Below are 15,772 nucleotides of genomic sequence, written 5' to 3' on the forward strand. Positions count from 1 at the left end.
TTCGCCAGAAACCGCAGACATACGGTGGGATAAATATATATATTGTGCAGCTCATTTTTAACGTCACCTAATTAGATGATTAGCTGCTGCAGTGGGGGAGCGTGAATTATAGGCTGCCAGTATTTAGAGAAAGATGACATGGAAATTGAAGCAGGTGAAAAAGAATATACAACACAACCTGCATGTGATTATAGGCGTGCAGGCTAATATGCATTCAGTTGCCACATGAAGGCTTATTAGGGATGGGGGGGCACACGGCGTATAGGAGGAACTGATTGAGTTAAAGTGTACAGAGACATCCATCACCGGATGAAGCATTTGCATGAGAAATGGAAAACAGTGGCTCCAACAAAACGCCGTAATTCTGAAAAACCCAACTGAAGTTAAATTGAGCGTCGCTTGAGTTTGCATCCAAAATGCATTATTAAAAAAAGAAAAAGAAGAAGTGTTGCCTCACGGATGATTGATGCCACGAAATCTGTGACGGTTCAGGAGGACAGCAGGCAGCATGAATAATTTCAGCTTTAATTTTCACAGATTGGACCTTGAACATTTCAAAGGACTTTGTTTTTCTGGAGTTTCATGTTGTGTTGCTCGTGGTACGTCATGGACTACAGAGCATCCATTCACCCATTCACACACCATGCAAGGTGCTGCCTGCCATCCGGAGCAACTTCAGGTTCAGAGTCTTGCCATCTTCCACCGGGCATCGAACCGCCGACCTTACAATCAGAGGACGACCCGCTCTGCCGCCTAAACCAGGAACGGATTTTCACAGTTCCTCTAAACAACAAGGTTTCTTTGTGCCACCGAAAACTTTCAGCCGCTGTGTATGCGACATGCGGTGATGTTGTTTCAGGACAGCGGCCGGTTCCGTGCAGACATAACAACGTACCTCCTTTAGACGGTAATTTGCATTCATGAGTGTGGGCCGGCACAAAAGGCACAGTCTCAGTGCGCTGACAGGTCATTTATCCATTAGCGGGGATAAAAAGGTAACAGACAAACAAATACAGATGGGCCTCTATCTATCCATTATCGGCACTCCCGCTTTACGAGTCTCAGCGGTTCCCACACTCCGAGGCTGGTGTCATGAAACGTTTAAAGCGGAGCCACACGGAGACCCATCAGCGTGTTAAATGTGTGGTGGGAACAGATTTAGAAGATTTAGAGTAATGGAATAATCACTGTGAAGGAGCACGGCGGAGAGGAGTCATGCAAGACTAGTTGTGGCGACCTTGGGTTTCGTCAATACAATCAGATGTGTCTATGTCTTAAAACACACACACACACACACACACACACAGAGCGGCGCCTGTTGCCTTTTAGACTGCTTAAAATCCAAACCAATCTGAGTCATGATTATAATGGATAGATTTTATACCAGAGGCAAACGAAGACAATGCCAGAGAGCGAGCCTGGAAAAGAAAAAAAAGAATTTAGACAAAGATCAGAATAGCCGAAGGACTTAAGGTCTCATGAAGGGAAAAAGCGTTAAAATAAGCTCCAGTCGAATCCTTATCTCAGCCGGAGATATTGTAACCTTTGAAGTCATTTTACAGTCATTATGAGCGGAGCTGTGATATGTTCCACACATGATTATGATTTATCATTTGTCCGGAGGGCTGCGCCGCATACGTGTGTGTGTGTGTGTGTGTGTGTGTGTGTGTGTGTGTGTGCGTGCGTGGAGTCGACACGTGACTGTTTATGTGCTGCTCGATGCGGCTGATGTGTATCGGCCCTGCATGCTGTCTGAGTGCTGTGTAATTGTGTTGTCACCGAGGTGTGGAGAGAGCTGCTCGGAGGAAGCAGAGCCACGCTGAGGAGCGTGGGGGAATCAAGCATGTGGGTGGTCATGGAGGTGAAAAGGTCAACGCTGAGTGTTGTCTTCACCCACGGGTCCTAAAACAGGATCTGTTTGTCTCAATCAACAAAGAACGTGGAGGAGTGAAGGGAGGGCAGCTTCACCGGAGGCACAATGTTAACACGCATTAGAAGCACCAGTGTTGTGTCGTGTAGCCTCCTTAAGCAGATCTGTACTATCAGGGCACCAACATGTGGCCTGTGGGAGGTTTGCAGCAGAACCTTTGGCTCCAGGAAGCTGGTGGTGGAGCCTCTATGAATCGTTCCAGGGAGGTCTAGGAGTTTGGAGGTCAATGTCTTGGGGGTTCTTTGTCATGTTCCTTAATTTATTACTGATCAGTTGTTGCTCAGCGGTACATCTGTGTGAAGTAGATATCGTAGCATCCACATCACTGCCAACATCCACGGCTTCCCAGCAAAACTGCATCGTAACGAGATCGGTGTCGCTCACGTCACCTCTCAGCGGTTTCCATGTTGGGGCTGATGGTGTACACAGTATATCTCATACATCTCATTTCAGGATCTTTCTTCTCCTCCTCTCAGACGGCCTCCCCTCCCTCCTCTCTTCTTTCCCTCTGCCTCTCTGTCTCTGAGAGGGATTTGTGATCTAAGATCAGTACGGCTGTAATGCCCTTCTCAGTGACTGACAGATGATACAGCCTGCCCTTTGGGCTCCAGTCGGAATGGCTACAGATCAATACCCGAGCTGGCTGCCTGTCAGCATTCACACAGAAATGCACACATGCTCGCACACCGGCCACGCACAAGCGTACACACAAAGGCATTCACGTGCAAGCCGAGCATCAAAGCCCATCTGAGTCCGCTGGCATTTACCAGAACAGGACCTGGATGTGTGCAACACAGCAGGAGGGGACATTCCCAGGATTGTTCCCAGCGTACGGAGCAGCATGGCGGCAGGATGACGTAGCTCTGGAATTCTGCTCTCAGATTCATCTGGCTCCGCCGGCCGGTTATATTAAGCTGTTTGAATGGACGAGCTGGCTGAGCGAACAAAGCACACAGGTTGAAGAAACAGTGAAGTGGACGGAGTGTGTGTGTGTGTGTGTGTGTGTGTGTGTGACAGGGTGGCCGTTTAACCTCTGAAGGAGTGTTATTTGTGTGTGGTCATTTGTGAGTGACACCTCGTTGTGCTGTGGTGCTAACGCGGGTCTTGGTGTTGCTCCATGCGCTAATTAGCAGAGAATGATTGTGCTTTAGGTTCAAGTAAAGTTCAGGTCAGGATTCCTTTATCTCATGTAAACTTAATCCTGATTTAGCAGATTGAATGCATGTGAAGTCAAGGTAAACTTTAAAGAAATAGATTTTTAAGAAATGGTAAAATCACGCCGGTGCTCTTTGGTAACACGTATTAGCTTCTGGGCTTTTTGTACCAAGAGTGAATGAAAAGGTTAAGATGCACTTTTTGTTGTAAAGAAGCCGTGATGAGCTCCCACGTCAGGCTCCACTCCAGAGCAAATAGGCAGAATAATTGCCCTCTTTGCTGCAAAAGTTGGAAGCCTCGCTCCCTTCCCATCATTCTCATGTGTTTTATTAGACAGCCACAATGAAAGTAGTGAATAATTTGTGCGGCGCAAACCATAGCAACGGTAGCTCACATTTATGTTTTTTATGTTGTTGTATTTTTCTATTTATATTCTTTGTGAAGAGCAGATGATCATATTTCATTGCAAAGAAAACCAATTTGTACGAGCCAACACACACGCAGACACCTGCACGCGCCTAACTGACAGCGCATTATTTATTCTGACAATGAACACGGTGGTAGAGAAACTAATTTCATGTCAAATGGAAGCTCTCGGTGACCTAAACTGAATAGCTCATCCTTCCCAAACGCACACTGCCTTTCTGCACACTCACACCATCTTTCCAAACAGAACCAGTGTGTGCTGACCTATGCAAATAAAGCGCGTCCAGCAGGCAGCCTGTATTGCCGTGTTTCCATTGTGTGTTGCGTCACAGATCCTTGCTCCATAAATAAAAATGAGCGACGTATAAATAATGCAGCCGCAGATTTGACACTCAGAATAACACCGACACCCCCACGCTCAACTCGTCTGCTACCCCCCCGCCCCGCTCTCCCAAGCAGGCGGTAATTTATTGTCTCCCACTGCCATGGCAGAGTCAATCAATAGCCAATTAAAGACAGGCATATAGGGTCTCCGGTGGCCACCAGTGCATGTGGCGATGTTTGGCCGGGGAAATAAGTATGTAAATGGTTCACTGGTGGAACAGCATCAGTCAGTATCTCTGAGCCGGCACAACAGGAAGGATATCAATAACGCTCCTCACACCGGCACCAGCCCACTATGTTAACCTTACTCTACTGAGCCACTAGTGGCCATAGAGGCCCAGAGGAGCTGTTACCTCCTGCTGGAGGGTTGTGAGGAGCACTTGAGTGCGTCCTTGGCTGTCAATACAACTGAATGATTTGCTGGTTGAAGGCCACATCTTTCAGCCGCACACATCCATGCAGCCGTTATGGTTGTCAGGTAAAAAAGATCTGTTTCCAAATGTTTTCTTTGTTGTTTTGCCTAATTGCACATTGAGTCACACCGAACACTAGCGGGCGTCATGATCCGTCTGTCTCTCTCTCTCTCTCCTCGTCTTGTTCGTGATGCACAGAAGCTCTTTGTGAACCTACCATGCTGAGAACGAGACAAGCAGGATGCAGCCGACTCCACGGATGTAGATATAGATTATAAATCTCTGACAGTCCAAAAGAGACGTAAAAGAAAACAAAGCAAACAAAATAAAACCCCCACAGTAACTCTGGAGATGTCACCGGCACTGCAAACAACCGACAAGCGAAAACAACATCATCCTTGCAGACAAACTGCAAACATTTAGGACCTGAAGCATCACATTGTGCTGGTAAGCAAACAGGATATTACAGTTCAAATATATCTTAAAACTAATGACGTCTAATCCTTTATTCACAATAGAAATCTTGGTTAAATCTTAGAATAATATAAAAGTGGCATTATCACACTGGTTCATTTAGAAGTTTAGCGTCCTAATTTAATTAAAAATGTTGTTTGATCTGCGACAAAATGGTGTCTGCGCTGAGCTGCCAATATATGCTTAATTAAAGGAGGAAATCAGCGACAAGATGGCCCAATTAACAGTATATCGACGCTTCAAGGAGAAACTTGATCATAAAAAAGGATGTACTGAGCTGAAGTCAACTCAGAATAATTAAAACGCTCACAGAGCTCAGTCGCATTGAGCAGATGGGTCCTTTGAGCGTTTGATTTATCAGGTACCTACGATTAGAAGGTAGAACGTAGATTCAGGTTTGACATGTAGAGCATGAATCCAGTATGAAATAGATGTTGTTGTTTATCTGCTGCGTCTCGCTGCTACACATGTGCATCAACATCATATCCGCTAATGTCACAGGTTAAGACACTCTGAACAGGGAAGTATTAGAAGTACTTTAACTTTGACATTAAGAATATTTGGTGAATTCATCTTTTAAAAAATGGTTTAGAAAAAAAATGAAAACATGCACATATTGGATCAAATGAACAGCATGAGATGAAACTGAAAGCACATGAAAACTTGTTAGAAAATGAGCAGAGAAGTTTAATCTTTTAGCTAAAAGTAGTAAATAAATGATTAAAGCTCAAGTTTCTGCCACAAGAATGCAAACTTGACCAAATCAGTGCAGATGCTGTCCATGTTTTCTTATTAAAGCTGCTCCTAGTCATTAAACAAACCCTAAAAACTCACGTCTGTGTATTAAAGTTATACATATAGGATTTTTTTCCCATGAAAATAAATCTTTGCTACCACAAAATGACTTAAATGCAGCTCCACACGTGTGAATCTGAGTCCAACAATGCTGCAGGAACACTTCTAATTCATGTTTCTGATCCAGAAGCCGATGCTGAAGAAGAATAACGACGTGGAGAGGAAGGTTTGTTGTAGGTTCATAGGTTTGTTGTTAACCTTGGAAGTCTGAATCCATGTCTTGGAGGTTGTCAATGACACGCTGCAGCTTCAAGGTAGAGATGCTCAGCCTGCTTATTTCACACATGAATGCTAATCACCAAGTGGATATGTTAACAAGTTTAAAAAAAACCTAGATTTTCACTGTAGGGGGTCTTTAAAAGCATCGACCAGACTGACAGAACGAGTTACTGTTCCTCGTGAAGAAGCTGCTCTGGAGGTAGGACGAAGCTTCTATGAATATGTATACCCAAATCCTCAAAGTATTTTGGAAACTCTCCCCAAAAAAGAAGAAGCTTTAGGACGCAGCGCAGTACAAAAAGCATTATCCTGGAAGTAAGCTGTCTGCTCTCACAAACACACAAATGAATGCGATGGAACACGGTGCTGAATATGAAGCCTGAAGCGCGACGGAGGATGTGCAACACACAAAAACCTTGACCCTTCAATCCCAAACCCCCGTGAATAATCTCCTGCCGTGGAACTTTACACCTCGAAATAGGGCCTCCTGAACACTCATCCCCCTGCATGAATAGCATAGCGGCCTCCCTCGCTCTCTGCCCATCGCTCCCTCACATTCCTCCTTCTGAGGCTCTGCCACCACAGGCGCCGTGGAAGAGCCTGACAGTTCAGCCCCACTTTGATCTCAAGGCACAGGTTATCTGTTGCCCGGCTAATTTTAGTTAGCCCCTTTAAGCCGCGCTCTCCTTTGAAGCGATGGTACCGTGCAGCAGGGGGTTCTGTGCGGTTATCGGTGTGGCCTCCTTTTCACTTTCACACCGGAGCGACTCATCCTCACATCCGTCAGCTTGTACTCGTTGTTTTTTGGACGAGATCATCCAGCGTGCCACATCTGCAGCCGTGCGAGGGAGGTCCCAGGCGTGGCAGCGTGGGATGAAATTAAAGAAATGGCAAAATTAATGTGAGCTAAAGTGCTTTTGAGTCCGAGGGGGCTTGTTGGATAAACAGAACAGCACACCGGAGATGTTAGAGGAGGAGTGCCATCGAACCCTCCTGGGTAATTAGAGCGTCTCAGTTTCATTTTGCTGCGATGTTAACAGATTGTCGTAGCAGATGGAAGAGGGGTGTGGCAGGTGAGAGCAGAAATCTTACCTTTTTTTAGGAGTGTGAGAAACAGGAAGATCCAGCGTCAGCGCCGCAGGCCGGGCGGGTCCAGAGTCTGCAGAAACAAACAGTGAGTCGGTCACTTTCTGCTGCTACTGTCAGTAAAATCCTGCTCTTTCAGAATTTCCTTCTTACATGTTTTTTTTTTTTTTATTCCTTCATTTAGTAAATCAGTCAAGCAGCGAGCGTTCTCCTGCAGGCTCGTATTCCCTGCCTCACATGAATTATAATGTCCTCCGGTAACATGCTTATGCAAACAATAAAAGTGGAATATCAAAACTTAGCCTTGTATCCGACCAGCCGGGAGTTGTTATTAAAATTTGAAGAGCGTCCGCAGCACAACCTGAGGCGCAGCGTGTTTACAGCAGGTTACTCAACAGTGCACTCAAGTTGTCTCCCTGTGATTTTACAGACTAGCGGGCCAGCTGGTCTGAGCCTCGCTCCAGACAATAAAGCCCTGAGCCCGAGCAAGGTGCTGCAGGAGACAGTGTCACAACACAAACATGGGCACGAGGTGTCAAGGTGACTGGGCAAGTCCTGAAAGCAAATGAGTCTCGCACCAGTGCAGCAGTGCCCATATGCAATTCTCTTTATCCTTCAATGCCGCCTTTGTCAAGCACACGACTGAGATCAAACACCGGGAGGCATACAAAAAAAAAAAACCCACACATGGGCACCACAGAGCTGCAAAGCCGAAGCAAAGATACACAGAATATCAAAGCGCTTGCTCTCCAGCATGAATGATGGTTCTCCAGGAGCACCTTCAGATGAGAGGAGCAGGAGGTGTCTGCAGGCTGATTTAGCGCCTCAATCTCCTACAAGAGGGGTCACTTTTCTCCCCGCAGGATGACTTACGAGGGCAGGGCTACTCTTTTCATTTCCATTTTATTTTGAGGAATGGTGGCTAAAGTTTCCCTCTATCTCTTGTAAAAGATATTGCATAAGCTCCCTGAAGGACAACGGCCCTCGCAAAGTGCCAAAAGGACCATTTCTGTGTGGCAATGTCATGTTCTCTGCAAGGATAGTGACGGTAGTTTGATGTGTTTTCAATTTCCCACACTATTAAAGGCTCGGCTGTCTCAGAGTTTAGCAGAGCTGAAAATTCGTACAAAGGAGAAGGTTCTGGCTTGAGGGACGATCCTGAAATGCAACGTCTGAGTCTTCTCAGTCGGATCGATAGAGTCAGGTGTGGACCCGGTGACGGCGGCAATTGTCTTACTCCATAATTTCTTTTCTGCCATCTTTTCAGAATCTTTCTTTCATTACAGGCACATTTAGTGAATAAAGGCAAGGACAAGACGGGATGAATGGACTTCAGGGTTTTCTTTTTTTAACAAAAGACACAATGCCGCGAGACCTGAGGTCAAGCAGAGACTGAATAGCGCCGTGTGGTTGGATTGGCAAGAACAACAGGAGAGAAGCCAAGTGGTGAGAGCAGAATGAAGCTAATGTTTGTTTGTCATTGTGGAGAAAAAAAAGGTGAGGACAGGAAAATGATAAGAAAGCAGAGCGATAACAAGATGAAGAGAAAATAAAGCAGGGATCAATAGAGCGAGAACGTGCCAAACGCTGCGCAGAATGAAAGCACAGCAAACCCGAGAGCGACACAGCCGGCGAAAAACACGACAGTTTGTTCCTCCTATTAGCCAGTTGAATTAATTAGGGCTCCATTGACGCACTTCTGTGACAAGACAAATATAATTATGTTACATCATTACTCGGCATCATTACGAGCTCGCCTTCTTCCTGTTCCCTGGGGAACTGTGGACCGCCAACTGGACAGCCAACTTTAAACAGTGCCCATGAAAAAAACAAGATGGCTGTCAGCATTCATTTAGCAGAAGGCCCGACCAACGGCTCCACAGTGAGCCCTGCTCACGAGACAGATGTTGGTTTCTGGTCATCAGGAACCACAAAGTGAGCTTAGCAATGTTTCTATAGCGACCAACAGAGTGTGATTTGGCCTGAGCTGCGATCACTCACCCTGTGAGCTATATTTACCGCCGGTGGCCCTTTGCCCGGTTTCTGTCCGTATGCAGCATGTGGAGCATGTGTATACAAGTGAATGTGCTCGATGTGTGAATTTGCAGCCACCACGATGATAGAAAGTTATCTTGAGAGACACACACGACATTCTGCTTTACACGGCGGACGCAGAGGGAATTTTCACAGCGTTGGGGTTGTTTGCATGTTAGCATTCAAACACGATTCCTCAAGATCCGACACGGGAAGAAAACTGACCTTGGCGTTCCAACACACAGCCCCCGCTTGTTGAGGATGAGACAGAACGAGAATATTTAATAAATAGAGATTTAAACTCAGAGGAACACTTTAGGCTCTCAAACTCGGAGCACAACGCGCGGCCTTGCAGTGAGGACCACAAAAACAAATAACCTTGTTTTAATAAGAAAGCGCGGGGAGAGGCGTTGAAAAGCCGCTGCTGTGCTGTGTGTGGTAATGGGGTATCATTTATCTCATGGGAGAGTGCAGAGCCCTGCAGCTGTGGTGTATGCAGAGCTCACACAGCTGTGAATGAAGTGGTGTCGGCCAGTGCTGGCACACATCGGCCAGTCAGCTGAGGATGGCTGGCTTTCCTCTTACTCAGAGCCATTACTGTTGTAGAAATGCAGCGCTGCTGGACTAGCCCGGAGGTACAAATGCTGCACGGCTCTGGATGAGGATGTTCAAGATGAAATAAAGAATTTCAACAGTCATAAAAATGGACAACAATTCACTGACAATGATGTAATGAAGCTATTCTTTAGAGCAGGATGCCAAAAGCCCAGTTGGGATTTACTGAAATTACTGTGAAGCCGTCTGTTTTGGCTTTTTTGTGAGTTTTACTGCGCTTCCATGAATCATGCCATCCTTAGTTTAACACCCTGTAAGGATTATGGACAACATGCTGCAGAAAGCCGTCCAACCATTGCACACTCAATCTTGTCTATCAGCAGTGCATAAATTGAGACACAACAATGCTTAATCTCTCTTCCATTTGGGTAGGGGGACGGCGAAATTGAAATGACAGGACGTGGAACGAAGCACATCCGGGGAAAATGAAGGTATCACTCCTTCGTTAAAGCAGCTGACAGGCTATTGATCGCTCCACGGCAAAGCCTTGAGGTTCGTATACGAGTCTCGCTGGAGCCTCACCGGCCTGTGTGGTAAGTTCAAGAAATCTACGATGCACTGCAGCCGGCATACTGCTGACGCTGCTGTGTTAACACAACCCTACGGCTAATCCAAAACACCATCTTCTTTATAAATGACTCTACAGGCCTCCCCACTTCTTCTCTCTCTCTCTCTGCCTTTTCTCTTTTCCTGCAGCTGTCCCTCCATATCTGTCCGTTCAAATACTTCTCCTTCCACCATCATCCGTCTCCGTTCCTCTGCCATGACAAAACTTTCTCAGGCCAAAGCCTCTCCACAGTAAACGCTGTCCGGGCTTAATCGTACTCCACAGCACTAAAGGAGAGAAAACTTCACTTTCCAAATCCTCGACAGCTGCGTTAAGAAGGTCGGACTCTCAGCCCCTCATCTCCTTACATTGCAGTCGTGCCTCGGTCTCACCCAGTTGTGCCTTTTCACGCCATCAGGCACAGCAGGACGGGGGCTCGGAGGCTATAACACATGCACCCAGGAATGCTGCAAAGGAGCCAAAAAAGATCCCTTTCTACGGGCCGTATAAGCAGCGTGGATGCTCGAGCCACGCAACACACACACACAAGCGCTCACAGCTCTTCTGGCACCGCGGGACGCTGGAAATGGATCACGGAAAACAAGGAGCTGAAGCAGGCGGCTTAACTTTGTCCGTACTTTTCTTTGCTCTACTGTACGGAAACCCCACAATCAGAAATCAATCAGGAATCTGCATGACTAAGGCAAAGGTACTTATCAGAGTGAATTGCTGCGTAATTCAAGACAGTGGGTGGCTCGGCCAAGCTCTGATTGCTGGCTGATGTGTGTGAGAGTTAAGCGGAGGGCTGCGAGGGGAGCTACTGTCGAACCTGGCAGCGGGCCAGACTGTGTGGCATTGCTGAGTGATGAGACACACGCCTGGAGGTTTCTGCAGAAGCTGAATTATAAGAGGCAGCAGAGAATTCAATGGGCAGCTTTAACCGCACAATTACTTTCTACAGTAACTACAAGTGGAGAGAAAAAGAAAAAAAAGAAGCTGTCGGCGTCGCTGCACGTCTTCAGCTGGAAAAAGAACAGAGACGGGTTGTCAAGGTGATTGTCTTAATGAACATGTTTTCATTTAGCTTCCCGATGCGACGTCACATTTTCATTCTGTCTTTACATGTGAAGCGAGCAGTTATCGGCTTCACTGGTTAATTACTCGAACACGAGTCCAAATTTATCAGCGTTTCTTTAACAGGCAATTTAGCCGCCAATAATTTGATTTCCTTGCCGCCTGCGTCACCGTCCACACACGCCGTCATAGTCAGAGAGGCCGTCAGAGGTCAGATAGGTGCCAAGGTTCATGAAGAAGAGTTACGACGGCGCCGCTCCATCCCATCAGCCCGACTGTCAACTCACACAGCATCATTTATCTGTGAAAGCCTCGCAGTTGAACACACAACGCCGCGGGTGGGCAAATCACCACCCCGGGTGTGCTACTTTAGCACTCATGCTTCAAAGAGATGGCTGCAGAATGGGCCACAAATTGAGCTGATGTGAAGCATCAGCCACTGCCAAATGTACATAATATAGCTGGTCAGAGTAATATTAATAAGGGTGTGTGTGTTTTTTTTTTCCTCCTGTGTGTGCAGAATTTATGTGGACTCCTTCATAAAATCAAGAACTCGAGGTTGATGGGGCCAGAAGAGCCGGATTAAAATTCAATTAAGCCAATTAAAAGCTTTCGGTCCATAAAAAAACGCACAAAGGAAGGATGGGGAGTAATATATGATGGAACAGGAGAGATTTTTTACGGTTAGCTGGCTTCAGAAATACATGATAAACATTTCACAGCTTTATCCGTAAAAGTTCTGCTTGTAAGAAAAACAATAACCTTTTGTTTACGGGAGAGAAACGCTTGACCTTCAAAACCGTCTTTAGATTCACGTTCCAGGCGGAGCGTGTGGCGCCTGTAGAGCAGACGGTTATTTTATTAGAAAACATGCGACGCACACGGAAAAACCCGGCTGATTCTGTATGAAGGCCCTCGGGCAGGCTCGCTACGATTGTCGACGATTAACCTCTCATTGGGCGGATAAAAGGGAAACGATCTCTCAACATTAGGACCGGCCTGCTCGCCCTGCAGCAAGGTTCTGCTTTGCTATCAAGAAAGCAGAAGCTGCTTAAGCGCTAAATGCTTTCTGTTCTTCCTTTTATGACACTTAGAGGCGTGTAAGCAGTGCAATCCAATTCAGCTTCCCTGTAACAACACCGTCATCTGAAGCTCGTAATTGCATCGAGACGCGTTGATGTCGTCGCTCGTGGTTTTGTTTTGTGTCGCCGATGTCACAAGAGCAGCACAACATCAGGTGCATCACACTGTTTCAGCCAAATCATGTAAACTCTGAACACTGTGATAGGTACGTCTACGATAATGACGCCCTGTAAGATAAATATTCTGGTTATCAGGCGGTTTTCGTGCTCCTTTTTTTTCTTCCTCCCAATTCTCCATGGTTTCAGTGTTTGAGATCAGTTCTTGTGTGGGAGTTAAACAAACAGATGGACTCCGAGGAGGGATGCCGAATGCAAAGGGAATGCAAAATAATTCACGCTGCAAAATAAAAAATAAAAAAAAGATACAGACTGAGGACAAGCAAAACAGAAAAAGTTCCCACATCAATAGAACTTTCCTGGTTAATGAGATGTCTAAATTCACAAATCCTATCCTCCTGAGTCATTTGTCGGGAACACATGCATGATGTGCGCGACACACACTATAGACCAAATGCTCACATCACATCATCACATATGCTCATTCCACATGAATCGGGATTTATCAATTATGCAGCATCTCTCTCGCTTTTTTTTTTTTTTTTACAACCAAGTGCTATCAAATGAATCCAACAAATATACAAATGTATTATAATTGCAGACCTGTACTCCCACAAGGGAGGTTTGCAAGCCTGCAGACTGCCAACGACAAACTCTAGCCAGTCATCCCTCTGCCTGTCTGCAGCTACAGACGCTGTTAAAAACCCTCCGTCTTTACCGCCATCCCCCTGCCAGGTTTTCTGTGTCAAATGCCAAATGCCTACGCAATGTTAACTGGCGTGGCAGATGCTTTGCATTTATTTTCACATATTTAATGCCAACTGTAAAGCACCCAACATCCTGTCCTATAATAAATCCTGCATCGAGCCCTTGTACCAGCAATTGCATCACTGAGTTTTATTTCCATGTTCGCCCGCAGCTGAGGCATCTAATGTTTGCAAAAGACTACATTTTGACGGCTCAAATTTCTTCGCACTGATAAAGACCTTGAGCTTATAAAAAAAAGTGAACACTAGCTGAAACCTACAATAACTGGAAAAGCACATATTAAGGCTGTTGCCATCAATTTGAATAAATTCTGCCGTCCTTAACAAGCAGGTAAGACCGAGTGTAGCACAGACCACAATGCATGACCAGTCAACACCCACTGGCATTCAGGAGGTAAACAATCCTGTAAATCCTGTGACATTGCCAACTGTTGTGTGTTCTTGCACCACAACAAACATGGACGGCAACCAGCAGCTTGTGCTGTTTACATGCTGGGACATTTGCACTTGAAAGGCCAAAAAAGGAATCCTGGATAAAACACACTGCAGTGCAGACTAATGGCCTACAGGGGCTACTGGGGATGAGCAAACAAAGTAAAATAGGTTTAAACTTCAGGTTAAACTCTTTATTAACCAGTATGGCTCCCTTTGTGGCATCACTGGAAGCCGGAGCCAGTCGCCAACATGTTGTAAAAAAAAATAAAACATTATGAGAGCAACTGGCAAGAAAACTGGACCTTAACACATCGTCTACTATATTGTTTTACACCAACGGACCCACAGAGGAGAGACGCAGGAAAACCTGGAATAAATGAGCAGAGAAACAGGGCGAACTTCCACACAGGTGCACTGGATGCTACATTTAACATCAAATCATGTTCCGTGGCCATGACCATGTATAAAACGGCTGCACACGGCCAATTGACTCTGATTTTGCATCAAGATGGCGAGAGAGAAAAACGACTGTGAAAGAGGGTTCATTGTTGGCACGGACCAAACTGGACAGTTTTAAAAGGAGCAGCGAATATCAAAGACATCAATAAACAGAGTCTGGTGCTGCACTCAACCACACGTTTGCTGACTGTGATTTCCATGCATTGGTGTGATTTGAAGAATAAAACAGAGGAGCAGCTCTTCCTCAGATGACTGGAAATACCAATGAATGAAATGATCAGACTTCTGGCTGCAGACAATTAGGGCGGGATGTTAGAGTAGTGCTGCAGTGAATAAACCACTTATTATAAAGATTAATGCACATTTGGGAGAACCTTGGGCGCAGAACTCTCGACCCCCTGAGACATCTGCACGAGGAGAAGCGTGATCAGGGCAAACCGGATTAAAGGAGACCCCCCACCACACCAGCAACGGACCGTTTGAGTGGTTACGCTCCGGATGGCACCTCAGGAAAGAGAGCTGAAGACTCAGGAAAAGCTTCTTTCCTCATGCCGTCCTCGGGTCAAAATCTAAATCACAGCACCTCGTCTGTCAGCTGCAGCTCACTGGATCAGGTAGGGATGCAAATAACATATTAGTGTACGCACAAACACACACACACACACTGAACAATGTACGCTGCACAATCTCTGCCTCATTATTTACGGCGTCGTGACTTACTATTTTTATTTCCATTGTTTTTAAAGAGAGGTCATTGATTATGCTTCACTGTTATTGCAGAGCCTTGACAAACGATCACTTTGCATTTCACTGTAAGAGCACGAGACAAATAAAAGCTCTTGAGTCCTGAAGCAGACGAGTGCATGTGTGACGTACACCAAGACAGCGGTCCAGGCCTTGATGCTTGTAGCTCACAGTAAAGGGGCTCCAGGAGGTCTGGGGTGTGTTTTACTGGCATGGTTTGGGTCTAATTCATGCCCTCAGAAGACAGGGTCACTGCAGATCAATACACAGCTGCTCTAAGCGATCGCCTTTATTCTGTGATCAAACACTTCTGTCCTCATGGGAGCGGTGTCTTCCAGGATGCTCCCATCCAGAGGACACAAGAGGTCACTGGATGGTTTCATGAGAATGAATCAACAAATGTTTACCCAATGCAAGACCCTGGGGAGATCTGGGACGTGTCTCCACCACCATCATGAGGCCATATCTTCTGTTAGAACGTTGTTTCAATCCCGTTCTGTTGACGAGAACAGATCCTACTTGTCACACCCAAACCACATAGACTATGACTCAAAAGTTCCCCACGTTAAGGCAGAAACAAAAAACATGTTTGGGTTTTTCTTCCCCAAGAAGATACGTCAGAATGAAGGTTGTTATTGATCCTGGAATCCAAAGTGCATGTGGAGATTGAGGGCCTCGGAGCTCCTGAACGCCAGATAAATCCCAGAGTAATAAACCTTACCTCAAGGTCCAGCTTAAAAAAATAATCTCTCAGGTTTCTTCTCTGCACAGCAACACCCCACCCCCTCATCCTCATCCTCCTCCTCCACCCCCTCCATCCCCAGAGGCCCGGGCCAACCATGACTCTAATGCACAAGAGTCGGTTTAGAGTCTCACGGGAGACATGAGAGTAGATTATCACCTCAGCCTGCAGATAACAGCAGTCATCGTGTACAATCATCACCAGAGGTTTGGGC

At 46.1% G+C, this 15,772-nt stretch overlaps 1 protein-coding gene across 1 annotated transcript in view; it reads right to left on the minus strand.

Annotated features, from left to right (window-relative positions):
• tspan9a (tetraspanin 9a) overlaps positions 1-15,772 on the minus strand; it is a 170,540-nt gene that overhangs the window by 112,319 nt on the left and 42,449 nt on the right. Inside the window, exon 2 of the mRNA XM_008293292.1 lies at positions 6,949-7,015. The gene's annotated coding sequence lies outside the window, so the exon portion shown is untranslated. The remainder of the gene's footprint in view (positions 1-6,948; positions 7,016-15,772) is intronic.

Source organism: Stegastes partitus, unplaced genomic scaffold (genome assembly GCF_000690725.1).
Source record: "Stegastes partitus isolate 25-593 unplaced genomic scaffold, Stegastes_partitus-1.0.2 Scaffold871, whole genome shotgun sequence".
NCBI lineage: Eukaryota > Metazoa > Chordata > Actinopteri > Pomacentridae > Stegastes > Stegastes partitus.